This window comes from Muscardinus avellanarius (assembly GCF_963383645.1).
Source record: "Muscardinus avellanarius genome assembly, chromosome: 3".
Lineage (NCBI taxonomy): Eukaryota > Metazoa > Chordata > Mammalia > Rodentia > Gliridae > Muscardinus > Muscardinus avellanarius.
Genome location: NC_137788.1, coordinates 116,129,156 through 116,150,157, shown reverse-complemented (window position 1 = coordinate 116,150,157; position 21,002 = coordinate 116,129,156). Strand labels below are relative to the sequence as shown.

At 44.9% G+C, this 21,002-nt stretch overlaps 1 pseudogene across 1 annotated transcript; it reads left to right on the top strand.

The window, feature by feature from the left end:
• The first annotated feature begins 15,215 nt into the window (after positions 1–15,215).
• On the top strand, positions 15,216–16,576 carry LOC308260288 (histone-binding protein RBBP4-like; annotated as a pseudogene). Its single transcript has 2 exons — positions 15,216–15,313; positions 15,791–16,576. The product of its transcript is annotated as a histone-binding protein RBBP4-like (transcript).
• Positions 16,577–21,002: the final 4,426 nt, after the last annotated feature.

Below are 21,002 nucleotides of genomic sequence, written 5' to 3'. Positions count from 1 at the left end.
TTTGCTGTTTTGTTTTTGTTGTTGTTGTTATTATTATTATTGATAAGTTGGGTCCTGCACTCATGTGACTTTGTGTCACATGACCTCTGCAGGGCAAGGGAGGGGCTGAAACCCCCGCGAGAATTGGGTGTTCCTGCGAGTAAACCCCCATCTCGCGAGATGCATGCCTTGAAAAGGAGAGCCCGCGTCCTCTAGCTTCGGACAGGCGCGCGGGCCCCACGGTGCCTCGCCCTGATCCCCGGGAGAGCCGTGCGTTTAAAACTTTACATGCCACGTGTACTGGACCTCTCTCGTGTTTTTTCACACTCCGCCGTACTCACATTATTTTTATTTTAATCGCATTAATTTTTTATTTTACTTATCATTTGGTGCCGAACCGGGAGAACTCTTGGGTCCCTCCCCATTTTTTTCTTTTTTCTCTTTTTATTTTTACTCTCTTTTTGAGCCCCGCACTCTCCGACCCACCAGCAGCTCGACTGTGAGGTCCCACACCAGCGCTCTGCTTGCAGGAGTTGCTCCTGCCACTGCCGCCGCTGCCGCCCCGTGCCTGCCCGAACCGTAAGCCTTCTTCCCCAGCCCCGCGCTCTCCGGGAGAGCTGGCGGCCTTCTTCCCACCCCGGGCTCTGCTGAGAGTCCGCGGCCATCTTTCCAGCCCCTGACGACGCCCCTTGACAGCAGGAAGAAGCTAGAGGGTCCAATCGTCATCCGTTATCCCTACCATCAAAAGGCCGGGATGATAAGCTGGGTCCTGCACTCATATGACTTTGTGTCACATGACCTCTGCAGGGCAAGGGAGGGGCTGAAACCCCCGCGAGAATTGGGCGTTCCTGCGAGTAAACCCCCATCTCGCGAGATGCATGCCTTTAAAAGGAGAGCCCGCGTCCTCTAGCTTCGGACAGGCGCGCGGGCCCCACGGTGCCTTGCCCTGATCCCCGGGAGAGCCGTGCCATTAAAACTTTACATGCCACGTGTACCGGACCTCTCTCGTGTTTTTTTACACTCTGCCGTACTCACATTATTTTTATTTTACTCGCATTAATTTTTTATTTTACTTATCAATTATTATTATTATTATTATTATTATTATTATTATTATATTTTTTGCGGGTCTGGGGATGAAACCCAGGGGCATTTGACCTTCAAGATACACCACCTGCTCTAGTTTTTTTTTCTTTAATTTGAAACTGGGTCTCACTGAGTTGCAGAGGGCCTCACTAAGTAGCTGAGGCTGTCCTCGAACCGCGATCCTCCAGTCTCAGCCTCCTGAATGCTGGGATCACAAGTGTGGGCCACCACGCCTGGCCTTGCTGCTGCTGCTGCTGCTATTATTATTATTATTATTATTATTATTATTATTATTATTAATTTGGCACTGGGGGTGGAAGCCAGGGTCATTCTACCTCTGAGCTACACCCCCAGCCCTATTTACTTTTTATTTTGAAACAGGGTCTCACTAAGTTGCGGAGGGCCTCACTAAGTAGCTGAGTCTGGTCATGAACCATGATCCTCCTGTCTCGGCTGCCATCATCCCCCCTTGGCATATAGGAGTGCGATAAACGCTTGCATTTGGCAAGGCCACGGAGGCCACACCCCGAGGAAGAAGACGTCATCTCTGGCAAAAATATTTCCTGTTCGTAGATTTCTAGGCTAATAAGAAGCTCCAATGATGTAAAACAGGATCCCAAGAATTAGGACTGTGGAAGAAGTTGAGTCCATGAAAGATAAATTTTCTAGTAAAGGGCAGCCAGGATTCAGGGGCTGCAAAATTCCTTTTGGGTTTTTCAGCAGGCAGGTCCTTTGATCTAAAGATTAGCTCCCAGCACCTCTCTGCCAGCAGGGGAAGCTGCAAAACCACCTCTTGCCCCATTTCCCAAAGAGATGTAAAACTGTCTCTGGAACCTGGGCCATTTGTTTTTCCTCTTAAGAGATGCTAATAAGTTCTTATCTGGCCTTAAAAGGCCTACCGTTTGTGACTCAGCAGCAGGACAGTAAAAAACCCAAAAGTCTGCCTCAAAATCATGCATTAAAGAACAATTATAGAAATCCAATCACCTGTGTTATAATGTTTTTGCCCTGTCTACTAACTGTAATATAAGTATTGCCTCATAGGGGATGGTGGAGCAGACAGGACCGGACAAACCTGCAACACAGCCTATGGATCTTGATAAAAGAGGGCTTGGACTAAGCCCTAGAGACAAAAAGACTCTGGGAGGATCAAAGGAGATCCTAGAAGACTGAATTTCCCCAAAACGACTTTGGGTGTGAAACCCCCGCCTTTACAGATGCCTGCCTGTCCTGGATGCCTTTCCGGACTCCAGACCTTACCCCCTAAGGCTCACCTGTGAGGCCAGAAACCTGATTCCAGTGACAAAGGCCAAGGGGGCTGACTTTAATCACCCAGTCCCAGAGGAATCTTAAACTGGATCTTCGTTTATCTTGTTTACACTTAATGCCTCACTATTGTCCTTTGGTGCTTACACGGGGTATAGGGTATAAATACTGGTGATGGAAATTAAAACATTGTCAATTGTACAAAAGGCAGTTGTCCATGTCAATTATTTCAGATTTTTTTTTCCCGGAGAGGAATCTCCACTTTTAGCGCCGTGAACAGACAATTAAAGGAGTTTATTTCAAAAAAAGGGAAAAAATCGCTGCAGATAAGTGGCTGCAGAACTGCAACCAAAGCCCTTGCCCATCTTTCTAAGGATCTCGGTCCCAAACGGACTCAGTGCCAGATTTATTGTCTCCAGGACTGAGCAAGTTCGTTGCAGCACTCGGTCTCCCAAATGCTGGGATTACAAGCCTGTGCCACCATGCCGGCTTATTTGTTATTTTAAATTGGCAATAATTGCATATATTTATGATGTATAATGTGATGTTTTGATAGAGGGATAGATTGCAAACTGGCTAAATAAAGCTAATTAACAGATGCATTCCGCTGTATAACTTAGTTTTTATTTTGTGGTTAGAACACGTAAGGAATGAGAGCAGCTTGCCCTGTCTTTCCCTGGGCTGCTTGGTCTCTTTTGTAATCAGATTATTTATTTATTTATTTATTTATTTATTTATTTATTTAGCGGTACCGGGGATTGAACCCAGGGGCCTTCTGCCTCTGAGCTACACCCCCAACCCTATTTTTTATTCTTTATTTTGAAACAGGGTCTCACTGAGTTGCCAAGGGCCTCACTAAATAGCTGAGACTGGCTGTGAACTGCGATCCTCTTGTCTCAGCCTCCCAAGTACTGGGATTACAAGTGTGTGCCACCACGCCTGACTTTATTCTTTATTTTGAAACAGGGTCTCACTGAGTTGCAAAGGGCCTGAGGCTGTCTGTGAACCATGGTCCTCCTGTCTCAGCCTCCCAAATGCTGGGATTACAAGCATGCGCCACCACACCCGGCTTCTCTCTCTCTCTCTCTCTCTCTCTCTCTCTCTCTCTCTCTCTCTCTCTCTTTTTCTGAAACAGGGTCTTGCTAAATAGCTGAGGCTGTCCTCAAACCTTCAATCCTCCTGTCTCAGCCTCCCAAGTACTGGGATTCCAGATGTGCACGACTGTAATCCACGGCTAAGATCTTTTATTTCTCAGCCTCTTCCACATGCAGTATAAGCACAGGCAAGCCTACGTTGGCATCCTACTGGGTTTTCTATTTATGGGTCTGAATTTAAATTTCAGTTTAGCAGCTGGCAACGGGAAGCTGGCATCAATGTCTACATAAACCGCAGGATCCTTCTGATCCCAGATACTGAACATCTGGAGAGATGTAGTCCAGGGCCGTTGAGGCATTCTGGGGTGCCGTCTGGGTGCCTTTCCTGTTCTACCCCTCAGGCCTTAGCGTTGGCTTCCGTTGGTAAAATTGCCAGAGCACCGGGGTGCTGAGATCTTAACCATGATGTGTCTGGGATCTGGCCAGAAAGAAGAAAGGAAGAGGGCCACAGCTCAGCGAGCCCCCAACACACACTGCGGCCCCACCGTCGGGGAGGGAAAGTCAACGCCTCCTTCTCCCCGAGAGACTGCAGCTCAGCGCCCTAAAACGCAGCGAGCACCTCTTTCAGAGCCGCACCTTGGAAACTCCCAAGCTGGCTGCCAAATTGGCTGCCCCCCAGCACGTGGGCACGGCCTCCGGTCTGGATCTGCCGAGGCATCATCGCAGGGAGGTAGGCGCTTCCTTTGCGCAATGAACCTGTCCCCTGTGATTATGTCAGACAAACTGGGTCCAGGCATCGTTCCCAGCAAGTCAGACCGTGATCCAAGCAGCTAGCTGCCCCCTGAATATTAATTTCTCTTTCCTTAACTTTCTAGTTTCTGTGCTATCAAGCTGGGTACAGTGGTGCACATATGTAAACCCAGTACTTGGGAGGATGAGGCAGGAGGATTAAAGGTTTGAGTCCGGCTTCAGCAATGTAGCAAGACCCTGGTTCAGAAAAAAAAAAAAAAGAAAAAAAAAAAAAGAAAAAGAAAAAGCCAGACGTGGTGGCGCACGCTTGTAATCCCAGCATTTGGGAGGCTGAGACAGGAGGATCGCAGTTTGCAGACAGCCTCAGCTACTTAGTGAGGCCCTTTGCAACTCAGTGAGACTCTGTTTCAAAAAAAAAGAATAAAGTCAGGCGTGGTAGTGCATGCTTGTAATCCCAGCATTTGGGAGGCTGAAACAGGAAGATCATGATTCGCGGACAGCCTCAGCGAACAGCGATCCTCCTGTCTCAGCCTCCCAAATGCTGGGATAACAAGCATGCACTACCACGCCTGGCACACACAATGGAATTTTACTCAGCCATAAAGAACTAAACGATGTCATTTGCAGAAAAATGGATGGAACACAAGGATATTACGCGGAGTGAGAGTAGCCAGCCACAGAAAGCGAAGGATCGTATGTTTTCATTCATATGTGGGAGCTGGAAAGAAATCTGGAACCAGGAGGTACTCTATTTTCTTTTTTTTATTTTTGGTGGTTCTGGGGTTCCTGGAAGCCCTTCTACCTCTGGGCTACACTCCCAGACCTATTTTATATTTTTGAAGCAGGGTCTCTTACGCCAGCGCGGCTGGCTTCGAACCTGCGCGATCCTCCTGTCTCCGCCTCCCAAGCGCGGGGATTACAAGCGTGCGCCACCACGCCCGGCTCAGGAGGTACTTTAGATCAAGGAGGAGAGACCCCAGGGGAGCAACGGAGGGGGTGTGGAAGGGAGGTGGGCAGAAGGGAGACTCCATATGCACAGATATGAGACTGTCAGTGCCAATCTTGGTACCACGTGCGGGGGAGGGGAGAGAGTGTGAAGGGAGCCGGGGAAGCTGCCCACGTGCGGTGTGCACGCGGGTCCCTACCACGCTGAACCTCACTATTGTGTGATTACCATGCACCAATGAAAATGTATGTGTTACGAAAAAGAAAAACACAAAGGGCCACTGGTAACTCTAGGGGACACTGTTCTCCTATTTATATTCTTTTTGGGGGAGGAGAGGGTGCTGGGGACTAAAGCCAACACCTTGCACATACTAAGCATGCACTTTACTATTGCCTTCCTAAGACAAGTGCAATATTTTATTTTGCTACGCTCACTTATTTTATATACACATAGTTCTTATTCCTATTCAACGACGATGTAAACTTACTCTCGGGTTTTAACCAGTTTCTCTCTAGGAAGCCACACACGGCAAAGAGCAATCTTAGCGGCATACACATAGATACCTACACAAAGACAGGCTAGATACACACACCCAGACATACAAGAAAAGACACACAAAGCCGGGCGTGTGTAATCCCTGCGCTTGGGAGGCTGAGACAGGAGGATCGCACAGGTTCGAAGCCAGCCTCAGCTACTTAGTGAGGCTCTCAGCAACTTAGTGAGATCCTGTTTTCAAATAAAACATAAAATAGGTCTGGGAGTGTAGCCCGGAGGTAGAAAAGCCCCTGGATTCCACCCCCAGTACCACCAAAACAAAACAAAACAAAACAAAGCAAAACAAAAACCCGACACGCAGAGACACACAGGCTAGATACAGGACCAAAGACATACAAACCAAGCCTTCAGGGTCATTAGGATACAGAGAGCCCCTCCAATTCTGCACACGTGTGAGTGTGGCCAATGGTGTGTGAGCTCACACGCTTCACGGCGTCTGGGATGAGGCCACAGAGAACAGCCACAGGACTGGGGAGAACTGCGAGTTCTCAGAAATCTCCTGTGAATACAGGGTCACAGCATGGGGCTCTCCCGGAGCAGGACTCCCTCTCTGAACAGGACTGGGGTGGAGCAGAGGGTGTCTGTAAGGTGCCGCCAACGCTCCAGACAGTGGAAGGGCAGCTCTGCGGAGGGGAAGAAGGCCCTTGGCACACGGTGCCCCATGTCACACTGGCCAGCGGGGACTGGAACTTCAGACCTGACCAACCCAGACACATCCAGTGAGAGTCAGAGATGTGGCCATCTTTCTTCCTCTGTGGGAACAGAAGGGGGCGCTCTTGAGCCAAAAAACCGTAAAGGATGTCTGCCTGAGTCCTTCCTCACCTCGAGCCACTCCACAGAAACCTGCTAAAAAGTGGTCTAGAAAAGGCCACGTTTCCAGATATGTGTTACGAAAAAGAAAAAGAAAAAAGAAAAGGAAATACTGTAAACCATAAAAATTATTGTGAAAAGTACACTGGAAGAACCCCATGTATAAAACCTCATAGGAGTCAACTGAGCCGCACATGAGATAAAAAATAGCTCACTGTTTGAACACAGAGGTTAAAAGTTTATGGAAACTCCAAAGAAAAGCTAAAAAAGATGATAATAAACAATGGTAATGATAGTTTAAAAAAATCTGAGGGAATAGATGGCTAGAAAATAAAAGTGAAACAGAAATCAGTAGCATTTAAGATTAAAGCAGAAGAAAGGTGACGGGCATAGTGGCACATGCCTGTAATCCCAGGACTTGGGAGGATGAGACAGAAGGATCACAGGTTCGAGGCCAGCCTCAGCAACTTAGCAGGACCCTCAGCAATTCAGTGAGACCCTCTTCCAAAATAAATAAAAAAGGTTGGGGGGCTCAAGGGTAGAACACCTCTGGGTTCAGATCAGTAACACACACACACACACACACACACACACACACACACACACACACGAAAAACTGACAAAAGTCATTCCAGAAATAAACGCAAGACTGCAAAAGTCAAGGATAACACACCAGGCGTGGGGGCGCACGCTTGTAATCCCAGCAGTTGGGAGGCTGAGACTAATTTGCGGACAGCCTCAGCTACTTAGTGAGGCCCTCTGCAACTCTGTGAGAACTTGTTTCAATATAAAGAATATAAAGTAGGGCTGGGGACTTAGCTTGGAGGTAGAATGCCACTGGGTTCCATACCCAGTACTGAAAAAAAAAAAAATACCAGCGTGGGACCTTATTCCCAGAAGTTCCAAATCATCGCTGTCTTGTGTGGCCTGGCATCATCTCTACAGGCTTCCCTGAGAGCTTGGTGTGGACCCTCGAGGTGCCGTCAGTGGCGCCTGTCCCTGGTTTATCCTGCACTGAGGCCCCAGACCTTCTCTGTGCTTCTCCCTCTGATTTGACTGTGAGCTTCAGCAGGGCAGGATATGAAGCCTTTTTATCTGTATTTTTCACGGGATTTGGAGCGGTGCTGGTTAGAAATTAAGAGACAAGATGTGGTTGAGGCTGTTTTAGTTTATGATAATTATTTCCCAAAGTGTGTGTTTTTATCTTTAACTCCATGAGATTCACATCTGAATTTTTTTCCCGGTGGTATTGGGGATCAAGCCCAGGAGCATTTTATCTCCGAGATACCCCTGCAGCCCTGTTTTATTTTTATTTTTTTAATTTGGAAACAGGGTCTTACTAAATTGCTGAGGGCCTCACTACATTTCTGAGGCTGGCTGTGAAGCCGTGGTCCTCCTGTCTCAGCCCCCCAAGTACTGGCATCACAGGCTTGTGTCCCAAGCCTGTTTTCTCTGGGTTTTGAAATTCATGAGATGGGGACATTGCTTTTGGTAGAGATTGTAGAGAGAGAGAAAGGGTGAGACAGTGGCTATTTCTGGGGAGCTATTTGCCAGAGAGCTATTTTCCCAACCCAGGCTTTCAGGTCTTGTGGCAAAGTTGGTACAAAGGCAGTTAGTTCCTGGTTTCTAGGGGAAGAAATGAGGGGTGATTTACTCATCATGTTGTCATCACCAAACTCAGCAGCAGCAGCCGCGGACACCTCATTACGTATCTATTTTCCATAGCAGGTGTTTCTAGAAGTGACCTGCTAAAAAGTAAACAAATACGTCTTGGGAGAATATATGCAGAGTTGGCCACTAAAGGAACTTTCTTTTTTGTGTTTCAAACAATTTATTGATAGAGAATTTACACAACACAAAATTCATCCGTTGTAAATGTGCACTTGAACTATGGTTTTTAGTGTATTTACCAAGCCATGCAACCATCCTTGTGGCCTAATTCTAGAAGATTCTCCTTCATTAAAAAAATAGAATTGTTTTTATCTGCATTCATAGCCCTTTTCCCCCCTGACCCTCCAGGCAACCACCAATCTGCTTTTAAAATCAGAACATCCAATGTTAATTCTCATCTTCGAAGTCTGTGTCCTGGAGGAGAAGGAAAATTTGGTTCTGTTTTAATGAATGGGATGGATTCCTCCTGCACATTGATCTTCTTGTATTTTAAGAAACATTAATTATTTTCCAGATGGTTACTATAGCTTATGTGAGCCTGTGTGTTTGCATGTGTGTATTTCTGTGTGTGTGTGTGTGTGTGTGTGTGTGTGTGTGTGTGTGCGTGCATGAGAAGGGAGGAGAGAGAGAAAGACAGATGGAGGGACAGAGAGTAATGGTTTGAGGAAAGATGTGAGAGACTTTGTAAGAAAGGTTATGAGCCGGGCGTGGTGGCGCACACTTGTGATCCCAGCATCCTGGAGGCTGAGACTGGAGGATCGCGGTTCGCGGACAGCCTCAGCTACTGAGTGAGGCCCTTCGCAACTCAGTGAGATCCGGTTTAAAAAAATACTAAAAAATAGGGCTGGGGGTGTAGCTCAGAGGTAGAATGCCCCTGGCTTCCATCCCCAGTACCGCAAAAAAAAAAAAAAAAGAAAAAGAAAAAAGAAAAAAGGAAAGAAAGAAAGAAAGAAAGAAAGAAAGAAAGAAAGAAAGGTTATGAGTTTGGTAAACAATTAGAGACAGAGATAGCAGGACTCCAGGATAGACTCCATAACACGGGGCAACAAGAGTCAGAGTGCCCCATACATGATCATTTGATGTTCTTACCTCTATAGACCAACCCAAGCACTGTCTGCTAGCCGTGTGATCCAATCTGAGGGATCCTTTAGGCAGCAGCGCTGTCAAAGACTTTAACGCACTAACTAAAGGGATCTATTCTCACAGACAGGCAGACAGACATAACCACATTAAAAGTAAGGAATAGCTGGTGTGCACCTGTGATCCCAGTACTCAGGAGGCCGAAACAGGAGGGTCCCAGGTTTGGGGCCAGCCTCGGCAACTTAATGAGATCTTTCTTTCTTTCTTTCTTTCTTTCTTTCTTTCTTTCTTTCTTTCTTTCTTTCTTCTTTCTTTCTTTCTTTCTTTCTTTCTTTCTTTCTTTCTTTCTTTCTTTCTCTCTTTCTTTCTTTCTCCCGTTCTTCTCTTTCTTTCTTTCTTTCTTTCTTTCTTTCTTTCTTTCTCTCTCTCTCTCTCTCTCTCTTTCTTTCTTTCTTTCTTTCTTTCTTTCTTTCTTTCTTTCTTTCTTTCTTTCTGTGGTACTGAGGGTGGAACCCTGGGGCTTTCTACCTCTGGGCTATACTCCCAGATCTATTTTATATTTTATTTGGAGACAAGGTCTCACTAAGTTGCTGAGAGCCTCACTAAGTAGCTGAGGCTGGCTTCGAACCTGTGTGATGCTCCTGTTTCAGCCTCCCAAGCGCGGGGATTACAAGCCTGCGCCACCATGCCTGGCTCGAGACCTTCTTTCAAAATAATAAAAAAAAAAAATTAAAAAAGGGATAAGGTGTAGCCGAGAGGTAGAAACCCCTGGGTTTAATCTCCAGAAACCCTTTCCCTAAAAAGTAAGAAATATATTTACTCCAAGGGAGTGGATCCCAAAAGAGACCAGAAAAGTGACATAATGATAAGCATCTAACAACGGTGTTTCTGCCAAATAAATAAATAAAAAAAAAGACATGATCTGCTGTCAGTTACAGCGTGTAATGATTCCTCCAAGTGACTTAGATCGATGGTGCTGACCTCAGAGTTGGGGAGACATCTGCACCACCGGCCTCCAGCTCACCCCTGGACATGGGACAACAGACCAAATGTGTGTAGAGCAGGTGGGAAGAAAGATCTCAGAGCACGAGGCTGATCCCTGACTGGGAGCTGCTGCCTCCAGGGGAATCCAAAGACTTCGCTGAGAACAGGCCAGGCCTGGCTCAGGAGAGAGATTAGAAAGGAGGGCACTTAAAACTTGCAAGAAAAAGAACGATAGTGACCAGGGTACCAGAATCCTCTACCTAGAAGATTTGGGTTTTCCCGACTCGGGCCGCAGCTGAGGGAAAGAGTCTGAGTTCCTGGATGCCCACGTGAGGCGGGAGAATGTCAGGACTAACCTGGCACATGTTGCACTTACGCAACGGCCACATCTGGCTCATTCCAGAGGCCTGGATCACCTGCACGAGAGCCAGGCCCTGGGAGCCGTATAAAAGATGTCCCTGCAGCTGGCTCCTCATCTGTCTGCCTCGTCGGGGACACATCTGTGGCTGTGGCTGAGACCAGGGTGAGTGTTTCTGTGGGGAAACAGTGTGTGTGTGGGGGGGGGGGTCGCAGGATGGAGATGGGGCTGGAGAGAGACTCTGGGAAAGGGAGTATCGGATGTGGAGAAGGACATCATGGTAGGCAAGGAGAGAGGGCAAGGTGCAGTGGTGTGCTCTGGATAAAGAGGAGCTAGCCTGGGAAAGGCTGTCACTGTGGTCTGAGGGATATAACTCTGTAGTCCTTCTAGTGACTGAGCTCAGCTCTTGGAGGAAGCTTATTCCAATTCTGCACACCCAAATTATATGTATATCCATTAGAAGATTATTGTAGCTACTAATTTCTTTTTTTGTGGTACTGGGGATGGAACCCAGGGGCATTCTACCTCTGAGCGACACTCCTGATCCTATTATTGTTATTATTTTTGGTGGTACTGGGGTTCCTGGAAACCCTTCTATCTCCGGGCTACACTCCCAGACCTATTTTATATTTTTATTTGGAAACAGGGTCTCTTAAGCCAGCAAGGCTGGCTTCGAACCTGCGCGATCCTCCTGTCTCCGCCTCCTAAGTGCGGGGATTACAAGCGTGTGCCACCACGCCTGGCACCCCTAATCCTATTTTTTATTCTTTATTTTGAGACAAGGTCTCACTGAATTGCAAAGGGCCTCACTAAATAGCTGAGGCTGTCCATGTACCTCGATCCTCCTGTCTCAGCCTCCCAAATGCTGGGATTACAAGAGTGTACCACCATGCCCGGCTTGGTGCTACTAATTTCTGAACCTCATGCCTAGAGATACACATGGATCAGCGATGGGCTTCAGTGACCCTTAAAATAGCATAAAGATCATGAAACACCAATTGCAGTATCTAATAGTATTAAACTTATCAACTCATTCCATGCTGAGAATACTCAGAAGTACACAGGGAAGACGATGTGCTCTTTGCTGGAAGCAAGTCTCTGTAGACCCACCTGGTTTTTGATGGCCTTCCTGCTCACCCTGGGTAGGATTTCAAGATAGGAAAAGTTCTCTTTGGGTATGGAATATCTGGTAAGTTTCTATTTTGACCTGCAGGTTGGCTTGCTTCTCACCAAGATGTCCTGCCAGCAGAGCCAGCAGCAGTGCCAGCCCCCTCCCAAGTGCACCCCCAAGTGCCCTGCCCCCAAGTGTCCCCCCAAGTGTCCCCCGGTCTCCTCCTGCTGCGGCTCCAGCTCCGGGGGCTGCTGCAGCTCTGGGGGTGGAGGTGGTGGCTGCTGCCTGAGCCACCATCGGCCCCGCAGGTCCCTTCGCCGCAGAGACCAGAGCTCGGGCTGCTGCGGTGGCAGCGGCGGCAGCTGTAGCTGCGGCAGCAACTGCACTTGCAGCAGCGACTGTGGCTGTTGCAGGAGCAGCGGCCAGCAGTCTGGAGGCTCCGGCTCCTGCTCTGGAGGCTGCTGATCCTGGCCACGAGGAGCGTCAAGGAGCAGAACTGAAGGCTCAGCGTGCAAAGGGCCCACGGAGCGTGGCGTTGGACCCCTCCTCTCTTTCGTCCCTCCTTTCTATCCTCAATCAATTGAGAGCATGTGCTAGGTGGGTGCCCTGAAGCCATTTCCAACGCTGTAGGTTGGAGCTGACTTCTTTGGGGCACAAACCATTATCTATTTTCCTCTCACTGGTGAAAAATACTCTGAACTATGTGATTTACAACAATAAATCCACTTTCAAGTCTTCATTTGACGTTTTTTTCCCTTTGATTTTCTTGTCTCGGAACTCTTATTTTCATCCTTCTCCCTAGATAGGAGGGCAAGTTTTTATCTTATGCCTGGACTAGAATAAACCAGTTGAATATTAATGACTTAATCTTAAATATACAGGCTTGCACTTTTGAAGCCAATAAGTCAGGGTTGCATTTAAATCCCAAAATGATTCTTTTTCTTCCTAAAATATTAATGAATAAAACTTTGAAGCAGAGAAGGCAGAAAATTCTATTTAAGTAAAAATGCATGTATGACTTCGCATGTATACATTGTAGGCAATATTTCCACTCTCTCTGCTTTTAGTAAAAGGATTAAAATATGGTTCATAGGCAGTGATAGACACTTCCTCAATAAGACCACCAAATCTCAGGAAATAAAATCGAGAATCAATAAATGGTATAGCAACAAATTAAAGCTTTTGTGCAGCAAAAGAAATAATCAAGAGTGAAGAGAGCCCACAGAACGGAGAAGACCTTTGCCAGCTACTTCAATAATAGAGATTTAATATCACTGACCATGGTGGCACACGCTTGCAATCCCCGTGCTTGGGAGGCTGAGACAGGAGGGTCACACAGGTTTGAAGCCAGCCTCAGCTACTGAGTGAGGCTCTCGGCAACTTAGTGAGACCCTGTTTGCAAGTAAAATATAAAATAGGTCTGGGAGTACAGCCCAGAGGCAGAAAAGCCTCTGGGTTCTGCCCTCAGTACCACACACAAAAAAAGAAACTAATATCTAAAATATATAAAGACCTTAAACAACTTCACACTAAAGAAAAACACAAGCAGAAAGGGGCAATTGGACTGAATCGACACTTCTCAAAAGAAGAAAACAAGTAGCTAATACATATACGAAAAAAATGTTCAACACTCTTACCAATTAGGGAAATGAAAACTCCAGTTAGAATGGCAATCATCAAGAATACAAACAAAAGCCAGGCGTGGTGGCACAGGCTTGTAATCCCAGCATTTGGGAGGCTGAGACAGGAAGATCTGGGTTCGCGGACAGGCCTTTGCAACTCAGTGAGACCGTTTCAAAATAAAGATTAAAAATAGGGCTGGAGGTATAGCTTGGAGGTAGAATACCCCTGGGTTCCATCCCCAGTATCACAAAATAATGATGATGATGATGATGATGATAATAATAATGATAACGCTGGCTAGAATATGGGGATAGAAACTCTTATAAACGATTGGTTGGCGTTTCAGTATAATCACTATGGAATTCAGTACGGAGGTTCCTCAAAGACTAGGAATGGAACCACCATATGGCCCAGCTCTACTGCTCCTCAATATCTTTCTAAAAGAATTAAAGTCAGAGCCTGGTATAATGATGCACACCTGCAATCCCAGTACTTAGAAGGCTGAGACAGGAGGATTACAGGCTGGAGAAAAACCTCAGCAATTTAGCAAGAGCCTGTTTTAATATTTTTTCAATTTACAAAGGGGGCTGGGGATGTAACTTGGAGAGATGAATGCTCCTGGGTTTAATCCCCAGTAAACACACACACACACACACACACACACACACACACACACACAAATTAAAGCTGGGCATGGTGGCACATGCTTATAATAATCCCAGCATTTGGGAGGCTAAGACAGGAGGATCACGGTTCGTGGCCAGCCTCAGCTACTTAGTGAGGCCCTTTGCAACGCAGTGAGACCCTGTTTCAAAATAAAGAATAAAAAATAGGACTGGGAGTATATCTCGGAGGCAGAGCACCCCTGGGTTCAATCCTCAGTACTGCAGGGGAAAAAAAATACAGCTGGGGGTGTATCTCAGAGGTAGAATGCCCCTAGGTTCCATCCCTAGTACTGAAAAGAGAGAGAGAGAGAGAGAGAGAGAGAGAGAGAGAGAGAGAGAGAGAGAGAGGAAGAAGAAGAAGAAGGAGGAGGAGGAGGAGGAGGAGGAGGAGGAGGAGGAGGAGGAGAGGAGAGGAGAGGAGAGGAGAGGGGAGGAGAGGAGAGGAGAGGAGAGGAGAGGAGAGGAGAGGAGAGAGGAAGGAAGGAAGGAAGAATAAGAGAAAGAAGTCCTCAACTTTATTATTTGGAAGAGTTGAGTTTACAAGGAAATCTACTGGTTGTTTGTTTTGTTAGGGATTTAACCTATGACCATCCAAGTCTCCTGGAATTAGTTGCATGGACCATTTAGATCTGAAATATTTCCTGCACTCCCTGTGATCTTTCTGAGAATCTTTTGAGGTACTTGAGTTTAGCCACCGATTGCCCAAAACCAGTGTGGAGGTTGTGGCTGCTGTGTCATCAAGTTAAATTTGTGGCCTCACGGGAAGTCTCACCCTGGCTGACGCACCTCTGTTCCCACAGTGCCCTTCGCCCTGCGATGACCTGCCCCTCGCAGCTCCACACCCCAGAGCGCGTCTGACAGAAGACTAAGCTAATGTGGCCACACGCAGAATGCAGAAAGTTCTTCTCCTCGGTTGAACGGAAGTTCTGGGTGTTGTGAAATACTAAAAAAGAAATAAAAAAAGAAACAAAACCAACAAAAACTGGGCAGAGATGATTAAAAGGCGACATATGGCCCCGGGATTCCAGGCTAGCCTGCCGGCTGCCATGGCCGACAACTCAGTGGAAAAACGTGTGATCAACAAGGAGAACAAAATATGGGAAAGGAGCACCCCTTTCTGCGTGATTCCCTGCTCTGGAATGGCCCAGCCTAACTGCACAGGGGCTCCCAGATATAACCAGACCAGAAGAGAAAGATGGCAGCATCCATCGACTTGTCCTGGGGACACACACGTCGGATGAACCACCTTGTGATAGCCAGTGTCCAGCGCCCTGATGACCGTGCTTGGTTGGATGCATCACACTATGGCAGAGGAGAATGTGGAGGCTTTGGCGGGTTAGTGGGAATATTGAAATAGAAATCAATATCAAGCCAGGCGTGGTGGCGCATGCTTGTAATCCCTGCGCTTGGGAGGCAGAGACAGGAGGATTGCACAGGTTCGAAGCCAGCCATGCTGGCTTAAGAGGCCCTGTTTCCAAATAAACAAAAATATAAAAAATAGGTCTGGGAGTGTAGCCTGGAGGTAGAAGGGCTTCCAGAAACCCCAGTACCACCACCAAAAAAAAAAAAAAGAAAGAAATCAAGATCAACCATGAAGGAGAAGTAATCCAGGCCCAGGCCCACTATATGCCCCAGAACTCTTACATCTTTGCAAGAAAGAAAGACTCCATCAAGTGACGTTCTTGTTTTTACAGTTTTTATTTCTCTGCTGATAGTGTTTTCTGGCTATGAAAAGCGCTGATTTTGTGGCAATAGAGAGCAAGTGTTAGCAGGACCCTTAAACGCTGCCTTTTTCAGTTGCCATCTTCCCAGAAGTCTGTATGTTCTTGTTTTTGATTATACAAAACATCCTTCTAGACCAGTCCCTTCTGGAGAGTGCAATCCAGACTTGCTTCTCTGTGGACATCAGAAGGAAGGCGACGGGCTTTCTTGGAACCCAGAACTCAGTGGGCACTTAAGTGCTTCAGATGACCATTTCGTCTGTCTATGGGACATCAGTGCCATTCCAAAGGAAGGAAGAGTGGTCTGTTCAAAGACCATCTTTTCAGGCCAGACAGCAGTAGCAGAAGATGTTTCCTGGCATCTGCTCCACGAGTCTCTGTTTGGGTCAGTTGCTGATGACCAGAAACTTCTGACTGGGACACTTATTCGAATAATACTTCCAACTCAAGCCATTCAATTTATAGTAAATTTGTTCTTGCTACGGGATCAGCTGACAAGACTGTGGCCTTCCTGAATCTGAGAAATCTGAGACTTAGGTTGCATTCCTTTGGATCACATAAGGATGGAATATTCCAGGTTCAGTGGTCGCCTCTCAATGAGACTGTTTCCAGTGGTACTGGTCGTAGACTGAATGTCTGGGATTTAAGTAAAATCGGAGAGGAACAGTCCCCAGAAGACGCAGAAGATGGCCCACCAGAATTGTTTATTTATGGTGGTCACACTGCCAAGATATCTGATTTTTCCTGGAATCCCAATGAACCTTCTGTATCAGAAGACAATTCCATGCAAGTATGGCAGATGCCAGAGAACATTTATGATGATGAAGATCCTGAAGGAAGCGTGGATCCAGAAGGACAAGATTCTAAATATGTCTGACCTTGGGATTTTAGCCTCTTCTTTTTTTCTTCTCAATACTGAGATTGATTTAACACTGGTTTTGAAACACAGACTTTTTTCAGAGATCCCTCTATTATCAGTACCACCTCCAATGCTATTAGCCCCAAAAGTGGGTGGTTTTTTTTGTGTGTGTGTTACTGGGGTTCCTGGAAGCCCTTCTACCTCCGGGCTACACTCCCAGACCTAGTTTTACATTTTTATTTGGAAACAGGGTCTCCTAAGCCAGCGCGCGCAGCTGGCTTTGAACCTGTGCGATCCTCCTGTATCTGCCTCCCAAGCGCGGGGATTACAAGCGTGCGCCACCACGCCCGGCCAAAAGTGGGTGTTTTCTAAATATTAACTGGGGTACTTGATTTAACAACGCAAGACCTATATTTAAATTTTCTTCAAGAATTTCATAGTAAAAAACCCAGGTCTAAAGTAGCCACAGAAAGGGGAATATTCTGTGTGGTTTTTTTTCTTCTTAAGCTGTATCCCCAAGCACAAGGTTTTAAAACTCATTTAAGTAAAGGCTAGATGAAGCCAAGTGAAGTGGGTGTCTGAGCCATGAAGTATAAATACTGCAAGATGTCATTTTTAGTCAGGAATTAGGGGAGATAGGAGTCCTATACAGTCCTACTCTAAAATAATCACATGGGACTTTCTAGAACACATATTTTCCTATAAAAACCAGTTTTCTCTTGGTTTCTTCAGTTAAGTCAAAGCTACATGCACCTCCTTCCCCATATATTTTTGCTTCTTAGTGTATTTCTTCCTGTTTTCATAATATTCATTTTCCATCTGTGAAATGGTATCTGTTGTGTTTTTTTTTTTAAACTTGGACCACCAAGTTGTTTTGTTTTGTTTTTTTAACTTGGAACCACCAAATTGTAAAGATGCATGTTTTTACCTGACAGTTGTATCACAGGTGGACTTTCATGTTGAGAAGGGTGAATTGATAGCTTGTATTTGTTTTGAAAATTAAATTAATCCTTGATAAGAGTTGCATTTTTTTTGGGGGGGGGAGTTAGTCTTTAACTACTAGGTTTGATACCATCTCCATTTTTGGTGACCTGTTTCACCAACAGGCCTGTTCCTCTCCATGACTAATGTGTATGTGTTTATAATGGGCTAACTGGCTTTTCTACATAAAAAAAAAATGTGATTAGAAAGGAAAAATAGAGCTAAAAACTGACTCGAATCCTCTTGTCTTCACCTAGAGTATCCATGAAAAAGTCCAGGATGAGGTGAAAGGTTTTGTGTTTTATCAATCCACTCGGGAAAAAAATGAGTCTGGTTCCAAAATAATTTGCTTTGAATGACAGTTACAAATCAGGCTGATAGTTTGCGATTTTCACTCAAGTTTTATAGGACTCACACAGCAGAACAGAACATTCTGAAGAGTAGCGGTATAACAATAGACTGTGAGTAGTGATACTTGAGATGAAGAACGGACAGAATGATCAAAGCCATAATTATCACCGGGGTTGCCCTGGTGTTAAAGTTGCACGCTATACCCTTATGTCAAGAGTACAGACCTCCTCGTAGAAGCCCACAGATGGTTACAGAGGACCTAGTAATTTTCAACCAACTAACTACTAAAGTAAGGACTATCCTAAATCTGATATTTCAATTCTTCAGATTTTCTCCTTTGTTCTATATGATAGTTATTAACCTTATGTAACCCAGCAATGACTATTATGGTGCCTTAATCATAGCAAGGATATAGAAACTTACTCAAGAAATAATGCCAGAGTGACCTAGAGCCTGATATACTAGGCAAAATATGCAGGTTCTTGAAGGTCTTCCTGGATGGCGGTGGGAGTAGGGGTTAAGATTCTTACACGGAGAAATAATAACAGATAAAGATAGGAGAGGAGCTTCGCAGGAGACACGTCTGCTAACAGCTGTGTTGAGCATAACAAGACAGAAACCGACTCGATAGAATGGGGAACATAAACACCAGAGGAGACCTCGAGGCTACCTCTGTAGCTGGCTTTAGAAACGGAGACACTGGCCGGTGAGTGGCGCACGCTTGTAATCCCCGCACTTGGGAGGCGGAGACAGGAGGATCGTGCAGGTTCGAAGCCAGCTCCGCTGGCTTAAGAGACCCTGTTTCCAAAAATAAAAAAGTATAAAATAGGTCTGGGAGTGTAGCCCGGAGGTAGAAGGGCTTCCAGGAACCCCAGTACCACCAAAAAAAAAAAAAAAAAAAAAGAAAGAAAAAAAAAGAAAAGAAAATGAGCCACTGTATCTTATTGTTCATTGTGATTCTTCTAAACCTATTCTTTTCACTGTGCTTTTGAGCAGAACTCCCCAAAGCATTACTTTTATTTTTTAATGCACAGGGAAGGAAGGTAAGGTATAGGTGTCCTCATGTTGGGACATTAATAAGACACTCCTTTATGGCTTTTATAGTCAGCTGTCCTTCTGAAGACCAGGAGATAGAGTCCAAATGATGCTCTTTTAAGAAGAGATTAGGAACTGGGAATAGTGACACATGCTTGTAATCTCAACACTTGGGAGGCTGAGACTGGAGGATCGCGGTTCTCGGACACCTCAGCTACTTAGCGAGGCCCTTCTCAACTCAGTGAGACCCCGTTTCAAAAATAAAAATAGATCTGGGAGTATAGCTCGAAGGTACAATGCCCCTGGTTCCATCCCTGATACCACAAAACAAAACAAACAAAAAAAGAAGAGATTAGGGAAAATTTTGATATTCAATTACGACCATATTTAGTTAATCTTAGAAAACCAAGAAGTTGCCTTTGATTCAGTCTGAGTTTATTAATAAACTTTATAACGTGTTCACTTGAAGATAAAGTAAATCAAAGAAGACATGTAATCACTCTGGGGAGGCATAAATTTGGAGAACATAGAAGAACATCTTCTTAAGAAATGAGAGGGATCAGCAAACAGGCTCGCACAAAGTTGCTGAGGGCCTCACTAATTGCTAAGACTGGCCTTAACCCTAGCCAGAATTTCTAGTAATACATGATGGATTCATTTTAGCTGTTCTGATTCAGATCTGCTAGATCAGATTTCAAGATTTGAAGAATGTAAATGGGGCTTTCGGTAACTCCTTGGAATAGAACATGCCCAGGATGCCGATGGCGGTTTCAGGTCAGGTCAAACAGATAGGAGCTACTGGATCTATCAGAACGCTAAAGAAAGCACCGCGCCGCTCAGCAGCTGTGAGAGCTTTGGTTCCAGTGTCAAAGGAGAATAAAAGGGTTGGTTGGGCACTGCTGGATGACTAGGGGTTATAATAGTGCCGACCGCTCTCAGATCTTGAACAAAGCGCCACTGCTTCCCATTTTGTTTGCACACTGGAAGGATTGTAGTGTCATAAGGCCTAGTGCAAGGGAAAAGTAGGGCTTTCTACACACGGTCCTTTGTTATTGGTCTAGTTACTATACTAGCTGCTGATTTTAGAGGGTAGGATTTTATTTTTTTTTATTTTTTATTTTATTTTTTTTATCTTTTTTTTAATTTATTTATTTTTTTTATTAATTTATTTTTTATTGGTGCAATGTATTCATACATTATAGTGGTATAAAGAAAATACTTTTGTAGACATACATGCACATATCGCCCAGTTAGCCCCTACCCGATCCCCACCCCATTCCCTCCCCATCCCTCCTTCCCATGCTTGGCTTAGTGGTTGACATCTAGTATTATAGCAATTTATACAATATTAACATTGATAATCTCACATAACAGTTTCATTTGTCTGGTACCAAACTCTTGATGCCTTAAAGATAACATTTCAATTTCAATATTTCTTTTTGCTTTCTTTCTTACCAGAGACTATTTTTTTCTTTTTTTTTTTTTTTAGGTAAAACTATCATACATTTATTTATTTATTTTTCAGAAAAAATCTATCCTGATATGGAATATGGACACTAGATACCCAAAACAATCTCAAAGAAGAACAAAGCTAGAAGATGTATATTTTCTGATTTCAAACCATATAAAGCTACAATAATTGAAACAGTATAGTACTGTTCTAAAGGCAGATATATAAACCATTGGAGCTAAATAAAAGCCTAGAGATAAATTCTTCCATACATTGTCAAGTTATTTTTGACAAGGTTTCCATGAATTTTTGGTGGAGGAAATACTAGTCTTTTAACTAAATATTGTTGAAAAATAATAATTACATGGAAAAGAATAAAATTGGACCCTTACTTAACACATATACAAATATTAACTCAAAATAGATAAAAGACCTAGATATAAATCTTAATACTATAAGCTTTTAGAAGAAAATCTGGGTCATAAAACCTCACAACATTGAAATTGGAAGTGATTTCTTGGATATGATTTCAATGGCATAGGCAACAAAAGGGTAAATAAACTCCCTAAAAAATAAAAAAAAATATTGTATATCCAAAGACAATGTAAACAGAGTTAAAAGTTACTG